Raw genomic sequence first — 23,081 nt, forward strand, 5'->3', positions numbered from 1 at the left:
GAGGAAACTGAGGCAAACAGAGTTAAGCGACTTACCCAGGGTTACCCAGCTAGTTAATGTCTGAGGCTAGATTTGAACTCAGGAATACGAGTCTTCCTGTCTCCATGCCCAGCACTCTGTCCTCTGAGCCCCCTAGCTGCCAAGGATGTTACCTACTTGCTTAGCATTTTCCACAGAATGGTGAGCTTCTAAGATCCTTTTCTGCCATCTATTCCCTATCTTTCTCTAGGGCCATTGGGCCAGGCCATACAAATTAGCTGTGTCAAGAAAGCACTGGAAAACAAAATAGGGTAAGGGACAGTCTTTGGTTCCCAGGCAGGTGCTTGTGACAAACAAATATGTGTGTGTGTGTGTGTGTATTTGTGAACAAGCCTTATAATTTAAAATGTATGACAAAACCGTTAACTTATCAGTGGATGGTGACTGTGTAGGTTGTTTAGAAGTGAAAGAAGTCATGAAAACCCAAAGTTTTTATTTTTGTAGTCTTTACCAGATAGACCTGGTCTGAATGGAGATAACACTAGTCGGTGCAGGAAGTGCCAGATTTAGATTACAGGTCCCATGTAACCCTTGTGTGAGAAATTCCCTTCTGATGGAGTAAACACTTGCAACTCTTTGGAAGCACCATCCACTTCTCTGGCTCATTTTCCCCAATTAAATGATCTGTAACTTTAGGATCTTATCTACCTCCTCTCAATGGCTCAAGAGCTCACTTGATGTATCCATCCTTACTAGCTAACCACTGGAATCTCTTCTCTTTGTGGTTAAACTCTCTAAGAAAATAGATGCCTGCATTTCCTTTCCTCTCACTCCCTTTTCTCTACAATCTGACTTCTGCCCTTATCATTTGACTAAATGTTTTCTCTCTTTTGTTACCAATGATATCTTAATTGCCAGATCTGATGCCTTTTTCTCAGTCCTCATCCTTCTTGCCCTCTCTGCAGCCTTTAATACTGTCGATCACTTTCTTCTCCTCAATCATCTCTTTTCTATAGGTTTCCATGAGATTACTCATCCCTGTTTCTCCTCCTACCTCTCTGAACATTCCTTCTCACTCTCCTTTGCTGGATTTTTGTCCAGGTCACCTGATGTAGTGGTGATTTAAATTCGAAGATCTTTCCCACTCATTAGTAGGCCCATGTGACCTGCTTATGTCACAGGAAGCCTAAGTCACATGTGGTGGGAGGAACTTGCTGAACAAGAGGAACTGGAAGGGTGGAGCAGGAAATTCTCAGAGCCATTAGAGCTGAGGGAGACGGCAGACATGTCCTAGCTGTGCTGTGAGTGTGTGTTGGTGGCAAGGCCCCAGCAGGGGGTGGGGAGGTTATGGAATGGAATCTTTCTCTGCTATGATAATGTATATTAATTTCTTTGCTGCTATGATGGATTGGGCTTATTGGTTTGGGGATCTAATTCGCTGATGTTTGAATAAATGGTTTACTTCTTTTACTTTCTATATGGAGAGTCTCTTATTTTGCAGTACAGAAGTACATAGGCATATTGACAAGTATCATCTATATTGTGATTATTACCTTGTTAATACACCTGCTAACCACAGATGTTCCTCAGGGCTCTGTCCTGGGCCCTCTTCTCCCTCTAGACTATTTTGCTGGGTGATCTCATCAGCTCCCATGGATTCGATGATCATCTCTATGCTGATGACTCTCAGAGCAGCCCAGCCTTCACCTTTCTCATCTGACCTCTTCCAGTTTCAGCCTCCAACTGCTTGTTACACATTTTGAAATGGATGTCTCAAAGACATCTTAAATATGTCTAAAACTGAACTAATTTTACTTCCCCTCAAACCCTCCCCTCTCTCAGACTTCCCTATTGCTGTCCAGGGTACTGCCATCATCCTTGTCACTCAGGCTCCCAACCTGTCATCCCTCTCTTTCCTCATATCCAATCAGTGGGGTCAAGTTCAGGAATTTCCACTCTCGTGTGTGCCCCCTTCTGTCCTCTGACACTGCCACCATCTTGGCACAGGCCTTCACCTCTAATACCTGGACAATCGCAATAGTTTGCTAGTTGGTCTCCCTGTCTAATTTTCTCCTCACTTCAATCCCTCCTCCACTCAGATGTCAGTGATCTTCCTAAAGCACAGGTCTGACTAAGTCATTGCCCTATTCAGTAAACTCAGTTGGCTCCCTTTTGCCTCCCAAATTGATTACAAAATCCTCTGTTTGGCGTTTAAAGTCCTTCATAACCTGGCCCCTCCTACCTTTCCAGTCTTCTTTTTAAAAAATATTTTATTGATATTTTATTTTTATATCACCTACATTTCCCAAGACAATTTTCCTCCCTCCCCCTTCCATAGAGCTAGCTCCCAAAGCAGAAAGGAGAAAAATTAACCAACCATGATACAGAAAAAAAAAGTCTGACATTACACTCAGTGTTCCAAAACCAGTCCCCTGTCTTTGCAATGGAGCTGGAAGATGTCTTCTTGTCTCTTTTGGTCATTAAAATTTTGAATCTCTTAATTTTCTTCCTGTTTTTTCTCCCGTTTATATCGTTGTGGTGGTTGTACATACTATTTTCTTAGTTCTGCTTACTTCACTTTCAGTTAGTTCATATAAGTCCCCATATTTCTTTGTTTTCATCATTTATTACACTACAGTAAGATTCTACTATTCTTATGTAATAATATACTTATAGGATCATAGATTTGGGGCTAGAACAGACTAAAGAGGCTATTAAACTCCCTGTTTTACATTTGAGGAAACTAACTTTCCAGTCTTCTTATTCCCACATACTCTACTCCAGTGTCACTGGCTTCCTTGCTTTTTTGGGGGGGCGGGGGAGGAGGCAATCAGGGTTAAGTGATTTGCCCAGGGTCACACAGCTAGTAAGTATCTGAGGTCAGATTTGAACTCAGCTCATCCCAAATCCAGAAATGGTGTTCTATCCACTGCACCATGTAACCATCCCCCTTCCTTGCTATTCCTTGCATACGGCATTCAATCTCCTGACTCAGGGCATTTTTATTGGCCATCTCCTCTGCCTGGAATGCTCTCCCTCCTCATCTCTGTCTCTGGCTGCCCTGGCTTCCTTCAATCTCAATTAAAATTCTACTTTTTACAAGAAGCCCTTTCTGATCCTCCTTAATGCTGGCACCTTCTGTCTGAAATTTCCCTCAATTTATCATAGTCACACACACATATACGTATTTGTGTGTGTGTGTGTATGTATATATATATATATACATACACACACACACAAGTGTGTATAAAACTTTGAACTCCTGAGAGCAGGAGACTGTCTTTTGTCTTTCTCTGTAGCACAATGCCTGGCACAGAGTAGGCTCTTAATAGATGCTTGTTGACTGACTGACTGATTGACAAGTTCACTTTTCATGCAATGTTTCAAAATATATACAGTAGTATTTACAAATTAGGGCAGCTAGGTGGTGCAGTGGATAGAGTATTGGACCTAGAGTCAGTATCTGGCCTCAAACACTAGCTATGTGACCCTGGGCAAGTCACTTAACCCTGTTTGCCTCAGTTTCTTCATGTGTAAAATGAGCCAGAGAAGGAAATGGCACCATTCCGGTATCTTTGCCATGAAGACCCCAAATGGGGACACAAAGAGTCAGACGTGAATGAAGATGACTGAATGACAACAACAATTTACAAATTAATGGAAACAAATAGGATTTATCCGAGTGGAAAGAAAGTAATATTAATAAGTTACCTAGAAAGTAACTCTGCCCCTAGAGACCTGTACTATCTCAATGACTTCCAATATTGTCCTGGGTGGCACTCTAGCAGAGGGTGGTTAGGATTCTCCCCTGTATGTTAGTACTCACAGAAAAGCTGAGGACCTGTACTGAGTTCCTTGTGTCCAGCAGTTCTTCTTTAAAATTGATATTTATTGCTACATTTTGCTTTTATACCACTAGCATTTCTCAGTGTAGCTTTCCTTTCTCTTCCTGCCAGAGAGAAATCCAGTCTAACAAAGCATTACAAAAACCAGGAAAATATCCCAACCTGTTTAGCAAAACCAACCAACACATCAAAAAGTCTGACATCTGCAGTGTTCCATAGGCATGGTCCTCCACTTCTACAAAGAAGGGAGAGAGTTATCTTCTTATTTCTCTTCTTCATGGTCAAACTTGGTCAATATAATTTTATTTTTTTAGGCTTTTGAAAAATTTATTGAAATAAATTATCTCTGCCTACATATTTACTATTCTACCATTTTCCCAATTAACTTTAAATGGCCTAAAAACTTGCCATTAAAAAACCCCAAAACATTTAACTTTGCCAATAATTCTAGATAATACTGGATCCTTCCCAAAAGGATTGTGATAAGATTATGTTTAATTGGTCAATATAATTTTGCAGTATTCAATTTTAGTTATATGGTTTCTGTTCTTTACGTTGTCAGTCAACGCACTTATTGTTCTCTTGGTTCTGCCTACTTTGCTTTGCGTCAGTCCATATGTGTCTTCCTGTGCTTCTGTGTATTCATCATGTCTTTATCATGTGCCACAGAAGATTTAGACAGCCTCCAAACAGTAGGCATCTAATTTGTTTCCAATTATTTACTGCCACAAAGAGTGCTGTTAAAACATCTTGCTGTGCCTTTCAAGGCCTTCCTTTTTATCCTTGACCTTCTTTTTGGTGTTTTTTTTTGAGGGGGGAAGTCTGGGCAATTGGGGTTAAGTGACTTGCCCAAGGTCACACAGCTAGTAAGTGTGTCAAGTGTCTGAGGCTGTATTTGAACTCAGGTCCTCCTGACTCCTCACTGTGCCACCTAGCTGCCCCCTTTTTGGTGTTTCTTAACTTCAAATGCTGTCAGCAGGTATCACCAGTCACAGTTCTCCGTCACTACTTCATATCTTATCCCCTGCCGCTGTGCTTCCTGCAGCCCTCCTCAGTGCCCAGCAGGCAGTGGCCATTTTATTTTAGGCCTTTTTCACTCTTTCTAGAAGCTCCTCTTCCTACAATTCTCCTCCATTCTTAGCAGATGCATTTCTTGTAGGCATGTTCATTATTCTCTATCACTTTCCTCATCTGTGTCCTGAAGCTCTCTCTTCCTCTTAAGTTTTGCTATTCTGGGCAGCTCCCAGGACATGGCGCTGGTTCCCTTTATCAGGGAACCAGCTAACATTCTTGACTCCAGCCCCACTGGGAAAATTATCTTGCTGTGGATAAAAAAACCAAAACAAAGCAAATCACCAAACTTGGGACTTAATTATGGAGTAGCTCCTTGAGATCTCACCTTCAGCTGGCATTCCAGGCAAGTATCAATCAGAGACAGGTCTTGAACTTGTGACTTCCTAACCTAAGGTTGGCACTCTCCCTTACGCAACATGACCTCTCAATGTTTTACTGTGACACAATGCCTTTTGTTGTGTTTATAGCCCAAAAATATACCTCTAGACCCAAATGGCTCTGTTATTCTGAAACCTTCACTGGCTGCCACAACCCCAGGCTTCACATGGAAGATGTCTTTCTGGGGATTCCATTTTATTTTCATTCATTCTTCCTCTCCCCTGTAAACTTGAACTTTACTTGGGAACCATCTTGGGATGTTTCAGGTGAGCTTTCACCTTAATTTGCCCAGAACCAAACCTCTACTTCACTTTCCAGCTACCATCTTCAAACCATACCATTATGCCCATAGGCTGTCACCCCCTCTTTTCACCTCCCTCTTATGTCTTGCCCCACTAGAATATAAGCTCTTTGAGGGCAGAGGCTGTCTTGCTTAATTGTATTTGTATTCCTAGCTCCTAGCAGTACTGGCCTCTGTTATTAACTGCTTAATAAATTCTCTCTCTCTCTCTCTCTCTCTCTCTCTCTCTCTCTCTCTCTCTCTCTCTCTCTTTCTCTGTCTTTCTCTCTCCCTCTCCCTCCCTCTCTCTCTCTCTCCTTAATGTTATTTTTATCCTCTTCCTCCAGTTCCTGGATGGTGTGTCTCCCACTAACAGCAGCATTTCCCATTGGGTTTAGAGTCTCTGGGAATAATCCACTCTCTCACCTACTCTCTTCTATATTTGTCCTTGGGCAGCTGGTCACTTACTCAAATTGACTGGTACTACTTTCTAAAATAATTGTCTAGTACAGAAACTGTCATCTAAAATAGGGCACCATCTAAAATAGGAAACCACTGGGAGACTTCAAGGTTATGTGCCATCTTATTAGATAAATCACAGACTAAACATTTTCTCTGATATTCATGACCTCTCAGACCTCTCCAAAAACAGAAATTATAAGCTGTATGGCACTCCACTAGGCCTGATGAAAAGAGCTCAACATCTAGCTGGGGCCAGTTCTGTCCACCTAAAAGTCACTTGGGATAGAGACCTAAGCTGATGAACCATGACTTGTTCAGCGGAGGAAGAGGCTGAGATGCTTTGAGTTCCAACCTCCAAGAAAACCTCAGAGGGGAAGGAGTCAGAAAGTGAGTATTAATGGAGAAAAGACAGATTACTAGGGAGGAGATTTTTGAGGCAAATGGAGGAAAAAAATGTAACAAGGGGAGGGTATAGATCAATGATGGGCTGTATAATTAAGAATATGGTGGTAGGGGGCTACCATGGGGCAGTGGCCTCTCTGACACCTGCAATAATTGACATCATTTTGGGAGTGAGGTACAATGGGAAAGGGAGATCATCAGAATATAACATGGTGGAAGAAACTCCCTAGAGGGGAAAACCTGAAATAGATAACTTGGAAGTTTTGATCGCATGAAAAATACAGAAAATACAGAGAAACTAGATAAATATAGTTATGAAGTAGAGAATGAGGGTCTAGAGGAGGTGAAAAGAGAGGATAATGAAGAGAGTGAGAGAAATCCTTTTGGGACAAAAAAAGAAATTTTTAAAAACTAATGGAGAACCAGTCAAAAGGGAGGCAAAGTAGGAGAAATCTACTTGTCTAAGGAGAAAAAAAGGGGAGAAGAATCATATAACCAGATAAAAGTAGGAAAGAAAGAGAATAAAAGAGAAAGGAATAAAAAATGAGAGGAAGAGATCAGGGGTGAGGGGAAGAAAGCCAGTGAGTTCCCACACCCTAAAAAAAGATTAAGTTAAAATAACTGATGAAATGTAATACTGTGTTTATAGTAGAAGAGGGAAAGAAGTTTGCTGGGACCTGGGGCAGCCCCTATTTCAGGAATACATTCAGATAGCTATGATTTGGGATATGCCTCTGATTTAGGGGAGACTGATTTCTATATTAGTGGGAAGCAGGAGGAGGGCAACAGCTGGGTACTCACTTCAATATTCTTTCACTGAGAAGGATATTAAACTAGAATTATTTCTATCTACCACAATCAGATATTTGCAGTCTAGGGATACGATGTTTTGGGAGAGGTTCAGGATAAAAGCCACTTTCCTTGTTTGCTCCAAGTGGCACACCAGACTGGGAGGGTAACAGTTAGCTTACTCTCGGCCAGCTTAGCTTCTTCCATTCAAAAATTTGACACTCAGAAGACAATCAGGTATAGTGAGCAAATATATCTATCAAATCACACAATCAAATAGTATTTGGAAAACTTAAACAGATTAGAAGATGGAATACCCAAAAGAAAAGGGGTTCATCAGCTCAGGAGTAAAATGAAATTGCAACTCAACCAAATAGTGAATGATCTCACCCAAGAAGTCTATTCTTAGCAGTCTCTGGGGGTGAAGGTACTAGGAATCCAGGTACATATTGAGGTGCTAGCTTTCCCAACCAGCTGACAGCTCTGGTGGGACCTGTCCAAGATTCTCTTCTGCCCATGTTTTCTCCTCTGTTTCTTTCTCTTAATAGTCTCTCTGAAGTATCTCTACCAATCCAAAGTCATATCTCCCTCCACCTATGCTCCATGCATTGTCACAGGGCTATCCTTTAGGGAACTACCACAAGACCATTCTAATAGGCTAAATCTGCAAAAGAAGAAGGAGGAAAAACAGACTTCTTTCAGTTCCATCCATCTATCAGGAAGAGAAACATCTGCACTTCCTGCTTCACATAAACAAAAATAAACTTATCTAAGTTTCTTTAAGTTTATTCTCTTATTTTTTCCCCGATTTTGTAACATTTTTATTTAAAGTTTTGAGTTCCAAATCCTATTCCTTCCCTCCCTCCTTCTCCTTTCTCCTCCCTGAGATGTTAAGCAATCAGATATAGGTTATACATGTGCAATTATGTAAAACATTTCCATATTTGTCATTTTGTACAAGAAGACTCAAATAAAAGAAAAAAATGAAATAAATAAAGTGAAAAATAGCATGCTTCAGTCTATATTTAATATCAGTTCTTTCTCTGGAGTCAGATAATATGCTTCATCATTCATCCTTTGGGACTGTCTTGGCTCATTGTACTGTTGAGAATAGCTAAGTCATTCACAATTCTTCATCGAACAATATTGCTGTTACTGTGTACAATGTTCTTCTGGTTCTGTTTGCTTCACTGTGTATCAGTTCATGTAAGTCTTTCCAGGTTTTTTGCCACTCTTCTTCCAAAAGAACATATAAGCTCTGAACCTCCCGTCATGATTGTTTTTGTTCTAAGAGCAACAGGCAAACAACCATCCTTTTATTAATAACGTGCTGGCTTTATTAAGAAAATGATTAAATTACCCAGAAACTATGTCTCTTAGAATTATTTTAATCACCACAGTACCATGTTCTGGACTGTTAGCTTAGCCTGGGAAGCAGAGTCTGGTGCAAGATCTGCGTGTTCCATCGTCTCTCCAGATTCTGGATACTACTTCTCAAGGATGTATGGGATGTTAAGGGAAGACTGGCACCTCTGGTGTGAGGGTGTGAGCCCTTTCCAGGGCTGCTCATCCACCTTTAGTGTCCACCTGTCATCCAGCTGTCACCTGTGGCTCCAAGAAGCTGTAGCATGCATAGCCGTCACACTCCGGTAAACCTTCTCAGCAGAAGGGCTAACCTTACAGGGCCTCAAGCCTGTCAGTGAGTAAGAGAGATGTCTGCCCCAAGCATGTGAAGACTTCCCCAATGGAATGGGCAGATGTGAACAGTTTGTCCCAACAGCCATGAAGGGAGCTGAAGCAGATGCTGTGGGATGCTCAGAGCTTGGTGAGACGTTAAAGATGACATAGTTATCCACTGCATCCCAGGTCATCACCAGTCATCTTGATTTTTATCTTGCCACTGGACTTTTTTTTTGGCAAGGCAATCAGTGTTAAGTGACTCACCCATGGTCACACAGCTAGTAAGTGCCTAGTATGAGAGGCTGGATTTGAACTCAGGCCCTCCTGACTCCAGGGCTGGTGCTCTATCCACTGTGTCACTTACCTGCTCCACTTCCACTGGATTTTGATGACTCTGGAAGATAGGCTGATACCTTTGTGCAGTTCTGCCTCACTTGAATCCAATTCACCCATGAGTCAAGACATCAACCTGTGATGTCTGTCATTGGTCCTTTTCAAAAATGAAGGCTGAACAACAGTGACTACTCCTCCCCAGGTGTGGCCCCAGACAGCTGGATCACCCTGGTCATAAAAGAAGGGGAACCCTCTAATCTTTGCCAGCCAGGCCTAACCTTAAAAATGACAATTCATCAAGAGATAGATCCTTCTGTATCCTCTGCTTCTGGACAAATAATCCGATTAGGGTATGGTGGCTCTGGGAAATTAACAGTTGTGTTCATAAATAGCTAGTATAAATGAAGTTCTAATAGAAGCAGCTAGGGGGTGCAGTGACTAAAGTGTTGAGCCTGGAGTCAGGAAGACCTGAGTTCAAATTTGCCCTCTGATTTACTAGTGGTGTGACCATGGGCAAGTTCTTAATCTCTGTTTGCCTTGGCTTCCTCGGATGTAAAATGGGATTAGTGATAATTAGCCTGTATGGCCCAGAGTTATGTAAGGACCAAATAAGATTATTTTTGTAAAGTGATTAGTACAGTTCCTGGCACATAGTAGGCACTTAATACATGCTTATTTCTTTATAGCAGCTCTTTTTGTGTTGGCAAAAAATTGGAAATTGAAGTGATGACCATCAATTTGGGGGATGGCTGAACAAGTTGCGGTATGTGATTGTGATGGAATACAATTGCTCCATAAGAAATAACAAACAGGATGATTTCAGAAAAAACTGGGAAAACTTATATGAACAGATGCAAAATGAGGTGAGCAGAGCCAGGAGTCATTGTGCATAGTAACAACAGTATCGTACAATGATCACCTGGGAATGACTTAGCTATTCTCAGCAATACAATGACGCAAGACAAGTCTGAAGGACTTAAAATGAAAAATGCTATCCTCCTCCAGAGAAAGAACTGATGAATTCTGAATGTAGATTGAAACACACTTTTTAAACTTTATTTTTCATGAGTTTTTTTCCTGTTCTTTGGTTTGTGTTCTCTTTTGCAACATGGCTAAGATGGAAATATATTTTGTTTTTTGGAGGGGGGAAGGCAGGGTAATTGGGGTTAAGTGACTTGCCCAAGGTCACACAGCTAGTAAGTGTGTCAAGTGTCTGAGGCCGGATTGAACTCAGGTCCTCCTGACTCCAGGACTGATGCTGTACTCACTGCACCACCTAGCTGCCCTGGAAATATATTTTGCATGTCTGCACATGTATAGTCTATATCAAAGAGCTTGCCTTCTCAAGAATGGGGGAGGGGAGGAAAGAGGGAGACAGCATATGGAACTCAAAAATTATTTTTAAAAAATGAAAGTTAAAAATTGTTTTTTCATATAATTGAGAAAAATAAAATAAAACATTCTTTTAAAAAAGCAAATAAAAAACTAAATGCTTATTTCTTTCCTTCCTATGTGTAGACCCAGATAGATCAGAATACTCTATAATCCTGTTCCAAGCTCAACAGAGATCAGAATTCCTGCCTTATTCTTCACTTATCGCACATACTGCTGACATGTTCCCTTGATTGAATACATAGCTGTAAGCAAAGCAAACAGTATTAAAAGAGACACGATAATACTTCAGTGATGCCACAACTTTATGGTCCATCCCTTCAAGTTTATTAATATTTCTAGAGAAAAAAGCCTGCAAGGTAATGAGTGGCTGCCTCCACAGAAAACCCTCTTTCTTTCTCCCCAATCCCACTATGTTTTTTCAGTTAATGAAAGAAAGATGAGTGAAGTCTCCATGATGCTGGTATTTCGATCATCCCTGTAAATCTCCATTTGTGATCTCCCTGTTCTCTGTCATCACAGACCAGTCACTCTTGAGCATCTGGCAGCTACCCCAGCTCCAGCTCTCCTGATCTCCAGATGTACATCAGCCCCTAAGAACCCAAGGCTGAGTCAGGACAAACAACACCCAGGAAAGGTCCCCAGCTTCCCATGAAAAACAAAGGCCCATCTTTTTAATACCAGCATTCTACAGGTATTGCTATGTGACAGCAAGATGTGGAGTATACATTTCTGAAGAATTAAAAATAAATCTAACACTGAGGGCAATGGACAGGGTTTGAGCCACAGGCAATATCTAACCAATGAGTAACTTCAAAGTAGAAGAGATATCACCAAAGAAATAACAATAGCTGACATTTATAAAGCACTATGTGTCAGGTACTGGGCGCTCTTTTTGATCACTCTCTCCTTTGATTTTCATGATGACCCTGGGAGAGGTAGGTGACATTATGTCCATTTTATAGATGAGGAAACAGAGGCACATTCAGACAAAGTGACTTGCCCAGGGTCACACAGTTAGTAAGTGTCTGAGGTGGGATTTGAACTCAGGTCTTCCTGGCTCCAGACACTGTGGTCTATCCACTGCACCACTTGTACAGAAAGACAAAGTGGTCTGGGTGAGGTGGAAATATGACAGGTGGCCTGTCCAAGTGCTCTGTTGGCACCTTCACAAAAAAAAACAAAACATTGGAGAACAGATCGGAGGTCTTGGATAAGAGTTGCCCAGATCACAGATCCATTTGAGTTTTTGAATAGGTGTGTCTCACAGTATATGTGGGTTATTGTGACATGAGAAAATGTGTGTATGAACTGCAGATTTGTGAACAGAATCACTTTAAAGGCACTTGGGAATCTGTCAAGAGGACCCTGTCAGCAGGAACCAGAGAGTGTGTTCTCTCATCTCCCTGCCACTGGGCACGACCCCCCTAGAAATGGAGCCTCAGGATTAAGAGTAGCCACTGAAACCCAGAATAGGCAACCTTAAATTAGACCTGGATGCAGCAGCATCACACAGTCCTCTGTGGTGCATGTTGTGCGTGGGCTGTCTGGTAGCACAAGTCACACACTGTCAAAACAAGACAGCCCCTTGTGAAAACCCCAACTCACCACAACAAAGACATCGAGGGAGAAAGACTTAGATGCCTTCCCACCATCAGCTAGCCTTTCCACCTACACTCTGTCCACATTTGTTATCGCTACCATGTCAATGTAGAGGCGTTGTTTAGGAGGAACCCAGGGAGGCCCGTCTGAGTCTCTCTGAGGTCTTGTTAGTCAGATGCTATATTCCCATGACAAGCTTCTTCTCTGATGAGAATTTACTATGTATTAGGCACTGGGGATGCAAATCCAAACAAAAAGAGTGATAGTTTCTGCCCTGGAGGAGCTTATTCTGATGGCAGAAGACAAGAAACACAAAAATGGAAACCAAAATGTAGGGGTGCAGGGAGATGGAGGTACCTGGTTCTGGGGCATAATTTTTAAGTACAGAAGTCAAGAAGATGGTTGGGAGGAGAATGGAGGATGGCTTGGGAACCTCAACAAAATGGAGGCCCCAGAAGGAACTCACCAAGGGGAGAAGGGGACCAGCCTTGCGGAGGGAGATTCCAGGCTGAGTAAGCTGCAGGAGCCGCTGCATATACCAAGGTGAGGAGGCCCAGGTGCTGAGGGAAGTTCCAAGAAGCAGCAGCAGAAGCTGGTTTTAAAGACCAGAAGTCAGAGATAGGGCTGGGAGGGAATACTAGGAAAAGCAAAAACACTCCCTGCCCTAAAGGTGCTTACACGCTAATGAGAGAGACAACATATAAACAGACAATTATGAAAAAATTAGATTTATACCAGGTAACTGGAGATAATCTCAGAGGGAATATGGTTACTCAGCTACTAAGTATCATAGAAAGGGTTCAAACTCACATCTTCTTGATTTCAAGTCTAGTATTCTATGCGAAAGTATTGCGGGAGCAGCCCAGAGGAATTTCCATGTGCTGTGTGTGGGATCTTCCATACCCTTATCTACTTCCATACACAACAGTATCACATTTTTTCTTTTTTAGGGAAAGCTTTGACATAAATAGACCTGTGTTATAAAAAGACTGTTTTAGGTAGGCCTTTGTTTCAAGAAAGTCTATATTACAGGGGTCTATTTTATAAACAGGACATTATTATAGAGAGGACTATATTATAGACATGGTTATATCGTGATGGTTATGCAAAAACACTTATTATGGGTACTAAGTCAGAGAGAGATCTTAATTTTAAAAAGTGAATAGATCTTCATTGTTTTAACCACAATGGGAATTAGAACTGAGATATGACTATGGAAAGGTATAGCTTATTTAGAAGGAGCAGAATAAGTTAATGGAAAAGACTGATAGAAAAAAAAAGGATATGTATGTATATGTGCATAATTTTATTTATATCCTTTGTTTTTCCATCATCTACATTTCTTACTTTGTCCCTTCCCCTACCCCCTACCAGAGACCCATCTGTGGGGGATGATTAATTTAGACTTCTATTTCATTTAGACCCTTGGTTAATTTCCAGTTAGTGTTGTTCAGTTGAGTTTGATTCCGTAGGGGTAGTGGTTATTACTGTTGTACTTGTCTACTGATACACAGTTAGTTAACCTAGTGAATCTACTTGCTTGACTGATGCCTGATAAGGAAGTGAGCAAGCCCAGTGTGACAGGGGGGTTGACTCTGGCATGGAACATCCTCCAGCTATTTTTCAGTTGTACCTTCATCCTTTTCATCCCTTCGCTAAGGAAACAACTCTATGGCATGTGACCAACAAAGTCCTGTGAGTACACGACCAATGGGTGACCCTCTCTGGAGCTGCCTGCAAATCTATTCCCCCCTCTATCACCCAACATGAAGTCAATAAAAGACCATCAGCTCTGTTCATATTTGGATATCCTCTACCAACTAATCCATCACCAGCATGAGCTGCAGATTCTCCTGGAAGGTCAAGGTATAGGTCTATCAACCAATGAAATTATGTGTTTTACTTTGCTTCTTCTATATCCTCTGGGTATCAAGCATTATAAAACTAAGGCTTTAAGGAAAGGGGGCATCTCAGGTCCACTTCATTAGAGGGGGTGATGAACCCTTTAATAAAGTGCTATTGGCTCAGAGCTCTGCCTCAGTTTCTTTTACTGTAGATTGGACAAGACTGGACCCCACACATCCCTTGTAACAAATAAGGAAAAGGAAGAAAAAAAGCTCAGCAAAATTAACCAACATATTGAAAAAGTCTGATGTTATGTGCAGTGTTCCACTCATGATCTCCCACTTCTGTGAAGAACCAGAGTGATCGTCTTCTCGTACCTCTCCTCTGAGGCCAAGTTTGGTCATTATACTTTTGCAGCATCCATTTTCTGGTTTTGTTGTTACTGGTTTTTCCTTTTATACGGTTTTAGTCATTGTGCATATTATTTTCCTTGGTCTGCTGATTTTACTTTGTATCAGTTCATATAAGACTTTTCATGCTTCTTTGTATTCATTATATTAATGGTTTCGTTTTTTTTTGTTTTTAGTTTACAACACTCAGTCCCACAAGTTTTTAAGTTCCAAATTTTCTCTCCCTCCCTCTCCTCCCTCCTCCCCCCCAAGATGGCATGTAATCCAATATAGGTTCTACATATATCTCTACATTGAACTTATAGACCAAATAGGACCTGACCATTCTATCTAAGAGAGTGGGGTAGAATGTATTCCAGTTGTAGCACAAAGTCCTAAGTCAGGATGAGGCTGGTTGTATGAGTAAACAGCAGAAGACACCAAACACTATAAAAAATATTACTGGTCAAGAAATGTCCAAGAGAAACAGAATGTAAGAGTAACTCTACAACAACTAAAAGCAGATCCTCAAAGGGGAAAAAAGGCTTGGCCACAAGGTATACCTGATTTGATTTAACCTGGAAGAAATGAAGTCAGAGATTTTAAAAATAAAATTATAAATGAAATGAAAGCTTTGGAAGAAATAATTGGAAGGAGACTAAATAGCTTAGGACAGAAGATGGAAAACCAAATCATGGACTCCTGGAAAATAAAATAGGACAAACACTTCAGTGACTAAATTAAAATTGAGCTAACATTATGAGACAAGAAATATTAGAACAAAAAGACTGAAAAATAGAAGAAAATGAGAAGTATCTATTAATTTTTAGAAAAGACAATCAAGGAGAGTTAATTTAAGGATTATGGTAGCTGAGTATGGTGGTACATGCTTGTAGTCCCTGCTGTTTGCAAGGAGCTAAGGTTTTCAGCTAATTTGAGATCTACACTAAGTCCAGTACCAGTAACACAAGACCCCAAGAGCAGAGGACCACCTGACTGCCTAAGGATGGATAAAATAGCCCAGATGAGAAAGATAGAGCAGATTTTATAGCATCTGTGCTAATCAATTTTGGGACTGGGCCCATGAGCAGCCTCTGTGCTTTCAGGTTTGGCTGCTAGCTGTGGAAACTCAATTTCAACAACAGCCAAAAGAAGTCATTGTACTTCCTTAAAGCTATGATCAAACAAAATGCCTGGATCCATATTTCAAGAAATTATAAGTGAAAATTGTCTAGCTCTATAAGAACCAACGTGAAAAGAGAAAGAATGCATTGATTAACATATGAAAGAAATCCCAAAATGAAACTTTTTATCCTGAAATCCTGTGCTTCCATGTCAAAGAAAAAGTCTTGTAGGCAGATAGTAAGAGAGAATCATGTACCAAGGAACCACAGTCAGAATGACACAAGGTTTGGCAGCTATTACTCTAATGGAGGGGGAAAATGTTAGAACATAATATTCCAAAAGACAAGAGACAAAATCTTACAACGAATAACAATTTACCCTTCAAGACTGAGTATAATCCTACAGAGAAAGAAAAAAATCCTTTTAGTGGACTCTCAATCATTCTTGATGAAAAGACCAGGGCTAAGAGGACGCCAGTACAAACATGGAATTCAAAAGAAACCTGGACAGGTCAATACGTTTGTGTAATTGGAGGGGGCTTAAACAATGATGAAATGTTCATTATATCCTAATAGAAGGAAAGGATACAAGTGTCCCTTCAGAACCCTAATGTCATAATAATACAAACAGGGTTTTAAGAGAGGAAAGAGAAAGGAGGAGAAAAGGAATATGCTGGGGAAGAAATGAGAAAGAAGGAGGAGTAGAACTTACTGTTTCTCATAATTAGGGATCACAATAAGGAGAATATACAAACATAAAGCAAAATGAATGGATTATTATTAAAGCCCTTATTAAAGGGATAGTTCATGACCATTTAGAAAGGGAAGCAGTGATCAATAAGATAAATAATAGTTTCATCTAGAACAAGTAAGTCATGCCTAACTTTCTTTTCTTTTTCTCTTCTTTCTAGAGTCCTAGACTAAGGGGATATTGTAGGGTATATTAAAGCTGGATTATAGTAGCAAAATACTTAGCATGATCTTTCATGCTAACTTTGTGAAGAAGATGGAAAGTAATGGGTTAGAAGACAGTATAGCACCTTCTCTATTACTTCCCTAACTTACTCATACTTGCACGTAAGATTTTCTGGGTGTAAAATGACTATTCCCAAGGTTCTAGGGGTAACTCTGTGGAATAGATATTCTTCCTGCTATAGCCAATGAACCCCCACTGGTGAGCTTCCCATTAACAATCAGCCAGTATATTAATTAGCTTTTAGCAACAGCATTTACTAAGATGGTATAGTGAAAACAGTTGGTATAAAACATTTCCCCCCTCCTCCCCAAACAAAGAAACAAATCTGAGATGCATCTTCCTACCAATACACCCAGACTCTGTGGGGTTACAAACTTAAAATATGATGGTAGTGTAACACAGATAAGATACATGTGTGGCAAAGGGTAACTCTAATTCACTGTCCTTCGTAGCATGGAAGTCTTTTCTCTTCATCTCCAGTCATCCTGACCTATGTCTTTACTGAACTCAAATGACCCTGAAGGAGAGAGTGAGGCTGATGACTTTGCACAGCCTTGCCTCACTTAAATCCAATTCACTTGCAAGCCAATACATCACCCTCTTGATGTCATTGGTCCTCTTTGAGACTGAAGGACAAACAACAATCTGTAAGAAATAGTAGCTGCCCCACTGGGGACCCAACTGTTCAGTTCCAGTTGGGCAATGCTCCTTCTTTCTTTCCTTCCTTCCTTCCTTCCTTCCTTCCTTCCTTCCCTCCCTCTCTTCCTCCTTCCTTCCCTCCATCCACCCCTTTCTCTTCTCCCTCTGTTCACATAGGGAATCATACCTTTACATGTGGGTGTTCTTTCAAAAGGAATGTAAATTTTGATTGCTAAAACTTTGCAAGATATCTTGGGGTTTGGATGCTAGATTTTTTTTCCTCTTCCCTACTTATTTATGCTATCATTTTTTTTAAAAACTGGGACAATTAACTCTTTTGTCCCATGCAGTTTCCTTTATGATTTCTTGAAATAGAACTCTGGAAAACCAGACTTTCATAAAGTTCATTGGGATTCAAATGGAGCTACTTGACCATGCCTTAAACCCAAATCACTCTGGCTCTCATTGATTGGCCAATAATAGGTGCCAGCCCAAGCCTCACTTGGTCATTGTTTGAATTTTGATGGCTCAGAGGGAGTGTAAATAGTAACTGTTTCTGTTCTGGCCAGAAACCCTGAAGTTCTTCCCCTCCCAGACTAATTTTTTTTAACTAGTTAAAAGAGGCCATTCTTTGCCTCACTTCTTACCTAGCCTTAATCACTGAATAGGCATTGCCTCAGACAAAGTGAGACCTGGGAAAGGCCTTAGCTTAAAAAGGCCAGGGTCTCTCACTGCCTCTGGGGTCATCTCTTGTCATCCTGACCTATGTCTTGCCACAGGACTCAGATGACCCTGGAGGAGAGAGTGAGGCTGATGACTTTGCACAGCCCTGCCTCACTTAAATCCAACTCACTTGCAAGTCAAGACATCACCCTCCTGATGTCATTGGTCCTCTTGGAGAATGAAGGACAAACAACAACCACCCCCACAATAGAATCCTCACAATGTTTACTTATGGGTGTGGCATCTGTGCTGGATAATTTACTCTAAAGCTAGGCTGGGCCAGTTCTTTAAAAGGCACAGCATTTTTCCTGAATGGATTGTGTCCACAGTGGCCTGGATATATGATGAAATAATTGACACAAAAAGACAAAGACATGGGGCTAGGCTAGTTGTATAGTCAGGCTATGGACTGATTTTAATGGAGTTACTGACAGTATTTTATACAGGTTAATTGCTGAGTCATCCAGGCTTCAAAGAAGAGTACCATAAAGCATCTCCTTATTCTTGGGAGTGAGACATTATTTTTCCTCAAAGCTAACCAAATTGAAACATTTATGTTCTCTCGCATATAGATAACCAGATTGAAACATTTCTGTGGTCTCCCATGTGGGTAATCAGCTACGAAGCAGGTTTTCTTTGCCAAGTCTTCTTATCCTAAAACTGGCCTTGCCATGCATAGACCCATTCTCAATTGACCCTACCTTGCAGAGATCTAAGAAGCCTAAACCGGATATAGCTGGCTCCCCACAATGGATCATTATATTGCTAGGCTGCTTCCTTCCTTCTTCCTTGGAGGACTGAACTTCTGCATCTTTCTAAACTAGATGTGTCTCTGTGGTCCTGAATAGGAACATTGTCTTCGTTAATTTAGTCTTTATTATGATATAGGAAGAGGATTAAAAAAACCCCATCTTATTGCTGTTTAAAGTTGTAGGACAATAATCCAAAACAATTCTGAAGAACTTATGATAAAAGCTGCTGTCCATCTCCAGAGAAAGAACTGATGGAATCTGAATGCACGCCAAATACTTTTTTCTTTTTCTTTTTTTTCAAACTGTGTTTTCTTTCACAGCATGACTTACATGGAAATGGATTTTGCATGACTACACATGTATGTGCTTGGAACTCAAAATTTGGAAAAAAAAGGTTGTTAAAATTGTTTTTACATGTATTTGGGGGGAAATAAAATATTAAATTAAAAAAATTAAGTTGTAAGAAAACCTTTTAATGCTTTACTGTGTTGAATGAATGATTAATTCAATTGAGATGTTTGAGTCTTTTGCGATCACCTTAATTGAGGTGGGGGGAGATGTCAGTTCTTCTCAGCCATCACCCCCAGTTGCAATAGTAAAGTTAGATTCAGAACTGGGTGAATGACTGAACTGTAGTTAACAAAAGAACAATGCCAACATTGTAAAAGTAAGTATCTTGTGTAATGCTCTAGGGATCTGTCCTTGGTCGTATGCTGTTCAACATTTGAATGTAATAAAATACTAACGTACAATAAGAAACAAAGATTGTGAGAAATTCAGAGGAACATGGGAAGACTTTGATGATGCAGTGAACAATATACTTAATGAATACAATATTGTAAATTAAAACAGTGCTAAAAGGCAGCCAAACTCTAAGTGATTGTAATGACCAATCTTGATCCAGAAAACAGATGACAACATATATCTCCTGTTAGTAGAAATGTGAGGTGTATGTGGGTGCTGAATGTTGCTTATTCTATCAGTTTTTCTGTGTCCATTAGTTTTAATTGCTTTTCTTTGTTAAGGAAGAGAGTTGAATTGGAGAGGTGCCACATATCAGGAAATAACTGTAGTGTTAAAGACAAAAAGCATTAATAATAAGAAACTAAGGGAGTGTTCTCTTGTTGAGAAATGGTTAAATAAATTGTGGTATATAAATATATTGCACCATAAGAATTATGAAGTGGATAGCTTCAGAGGGAAGACCTCTATGCACTAATGCAGAGAGAAGTGAGCAGAATGAGATTACAATGATAACATTACAAACAAAACAATTTTGAAAGACATTAGAACTCTAGTCAATGCAATGATTTACTGTGAATTCAAAAGAATGAAGAAACATGTCACTTACCTCTTGACAAAAGATAAACTTAAAACACAGAAAGACACATACATTTTCAGAAATGGCAAGAGTAGGTATTTGTTTTGCCAAACTACAGCTCTGTTTTGAGGGCTTTCTTTTTCTTTCCTTTTATTTTTTGTTCTTAATTTGCCGGGGGAAGGGGTAGTAGGACAGACAAATTAAAAAAGAAATGCATGAGAATATTATGCCAGTCTGGGAATTCTTCTTGCAATTATATGAAATATAATAAAATTGTGAGCCTAATAAAAAGGCATTAATAAAAAATTAAAATTAATTGGTTGGTGGTTGGTTGTTGTCCTTCGTTCTCAAAGAGGACCAAAGTGTTAGTCAAGTTACAAAGCGTCTGACAGTGGCTGATCAGACCAATACGAACTCAGAATGTTCTACCACAGATCAGGCACAAATAGTCTAATTTCACAATTATGGGATGAGAGAGGCATTGATAAGACAACAGTTTTATGTGGAAAAGATCTAGCAGTTTAGTGAATAGTGGACCCAATGTTAGTCAACAGTATACCTAACAATTAGAGCTGTCCAAAACGCAAATGGACTCCCGTAGGAGCTGGTGGATTCACTGTTTCTCGAGGTCATCAAGTAAAAGCCTGATGCTTAGAGATTTAGAACTGGAAAGAGAACTTAGAGATAATCTAAGCCAATCTCCTCTTTTTACAGATGACGAAATTGACGTCTAGAATAATAGTGATGTGATGTCCTACTATGCTGCATGTTATATCCCTAGTAAATGAGAATGTGTGCTTTGGTGGGGAGGGCAGGCATCATTTTGATTCAAGCTGTTAACCACTCCTCCAAGATAGGAATGAACCAGCCCATGTTGATCTTTTTTTACACTTCATTCTTAGCTTACAATTTATACCACATAGCATAGTGCTTAATTGAACATATATTATCTTGTTTTATTTTGTTTCTTTCATATATAGGGAGTAGGACCAGTCTTCTGATTTCATTGGTGAAGGGAACTTCCAGGTAGGGAAATACTCTCTACTAACACAATTTGGCACCTTCTCTGCACCTTATAATTGTAAAGAATTGCCAAAAAAAAGGTTTTATTACATTCAAATGTTGAACAGCATATGACCAAGGACAGATCCCTATGGCATTCCACGAGATACTTCCTTTTACAATGTTAGCATTGTTCTTTTATTAACTACACTAAGAGGTTAAGTAGCTTGTCCAGGGTTACACAGTCAGTATATGTCAGAAGCAGGACTTGAATCCAGGTCTTCTCTGACTTCAAGTTTGGTTCTCTATCCATTATGTCATACCTCCTCTCATGTCCATAATTATTTTCCCCCAACTAAACTGTAAAGTCCATATCGTCCCCTTTTTAAAATTCCTGCCAACATAGTGCAGTAGAAGGCACACAATAGAGGCTTCATAAATCTTTGCTGACTTAGCATTGTCAAACTTTTCAGGCACAGATAGTAGATGCCTGATGTATGGCAAACCACTCCAATATCTTCGCCAAGAAAACTCCCAAATAGGGCTACAGATAGTTGGACGCAACTGAAATGACACAATCACTAAAAGTAGTTTGATGCATCAATAGACAAAACTTAATTTATCAAAAGCAACCATTTATCAGAAATCTTCAAATTAAACATTTATTGTATCTATGCTCTAGATACATATCCAGTTTCTTATTGCAGAAGGATCTAAAAATCAGTGATTTTACAAACTTTAGGGCCTGGCATGCTATCATCCATGGGATCATAAAAAGTAGGACATGACTGAATAAATGGACAACAACAACAAAATGTAGCAGCACCAACTTTTTTAAAATTGTCACAACCCCTCTTTTCATAAAATACTCTACACAAATAATTGTCTTAGCTTACTCAACAAGTTAACAGTACTGTAATTTTTTAACTAGTCAAACCACTAAAGCAATCTTAAACAAAATAAATGAATGAATGAATAAATGAATGAATGAATGAATACAAATATAATGAAGTGGCTGGCCAAGGAGGGCCCTATCTTTAAGGCATGCTTGCATTTGTCCTTCCTGGTGGGTTCTATAAAGCATGCTCAGCTATTTACTGGCCTGCTTCCAATCTGACCACAGACAGAGGCTTCATGAGCCTGCTCCTAGCCAGGAGTGACTGAAGGGCTGCTGTTATATGGTGATGAGGGGTCTCCTGGATGCCTGTGGAGCTGAAGGATCTTGAAGCTGAGGGGGTGCTGAGCCAGAGCTGAATTTGCATATGTATGCCCACTTGTCTATCAATCTGCTCCTCCGACATCTCTTTGGGTTCTTCCTTCGTGGAAGTGACAAAGGCAAGAAATGCTGTGAATTGCCTTACCTTTGCATACATGGTGCCTCTATTTCTTTTGCGTCTATTCTTTCCTGATCTTAGATGGTTAAGTATTCTGACATATGAGTGGTGCGCATGGGCCCAATGAGACTAAAGGATCACCGATGTCACCAGAGGTTCAACTAGCAGCTATAGCCAACTATCAGCCCCAAGACCAGTGAGGACCCACCATAATACCACAGGGAATTTCTTGATCTATCTTGGCAGCAGCACGAGCTGTTGGCTGAAACACTGTGGCCCGCAAAGAGTCAGCTTGGTTGACCAAGGGAGTAACTCATGCATTGCTAACACTACATCAAAGCAAACTTAGTATATGTTCCAAGAAAGGAAAAAAGGATTCCTAGGTCTGGGAGTCTCAAGGGTCCCTATGGCTCTTCAAGTTCTACACCATGTGGGCCTCTACTGTCTTTCTGTTTTAATCCCACCCTCCTCAGAGACTGCGTATGTGAGTGTGTGTGAACGTATACGTACATGTATATATGTGTGTGTATATGAATATGTATGAGCATGTATGTGTGAGTGTGTGTCTATATATGAATGTATGCATGTGAATGTGTATGTGTGTGTACGTAAATGTATGTGTGTGTACGTGAATGTGTGTATGTGTATATGTAAGTATGTATATGAGTGTGTGTATGTGAATGTATGTAAATGTGTGTGTATGTGAATGTGAGTGTGTGTATATGTGAGTGTATGTAAATGTGTGTGTATGTGAATGTGA

Source organism: Trichosurus vulpecula, chromosome 3, assembly GCF_011100635.1.
Source record: "Trichosurus vulpecula isolate mTriVul1 chromosome 3, mTriVul1.pri, whole genome shotgun sequence".
Classification (NCBI taxonomy): domain Eukaryota; kingdom Metazoa; phylum Chordata; class Mammalia; order Diprotodontia; family Phalangeridae; genus Trichosurus; species Trichosurus vulpecula.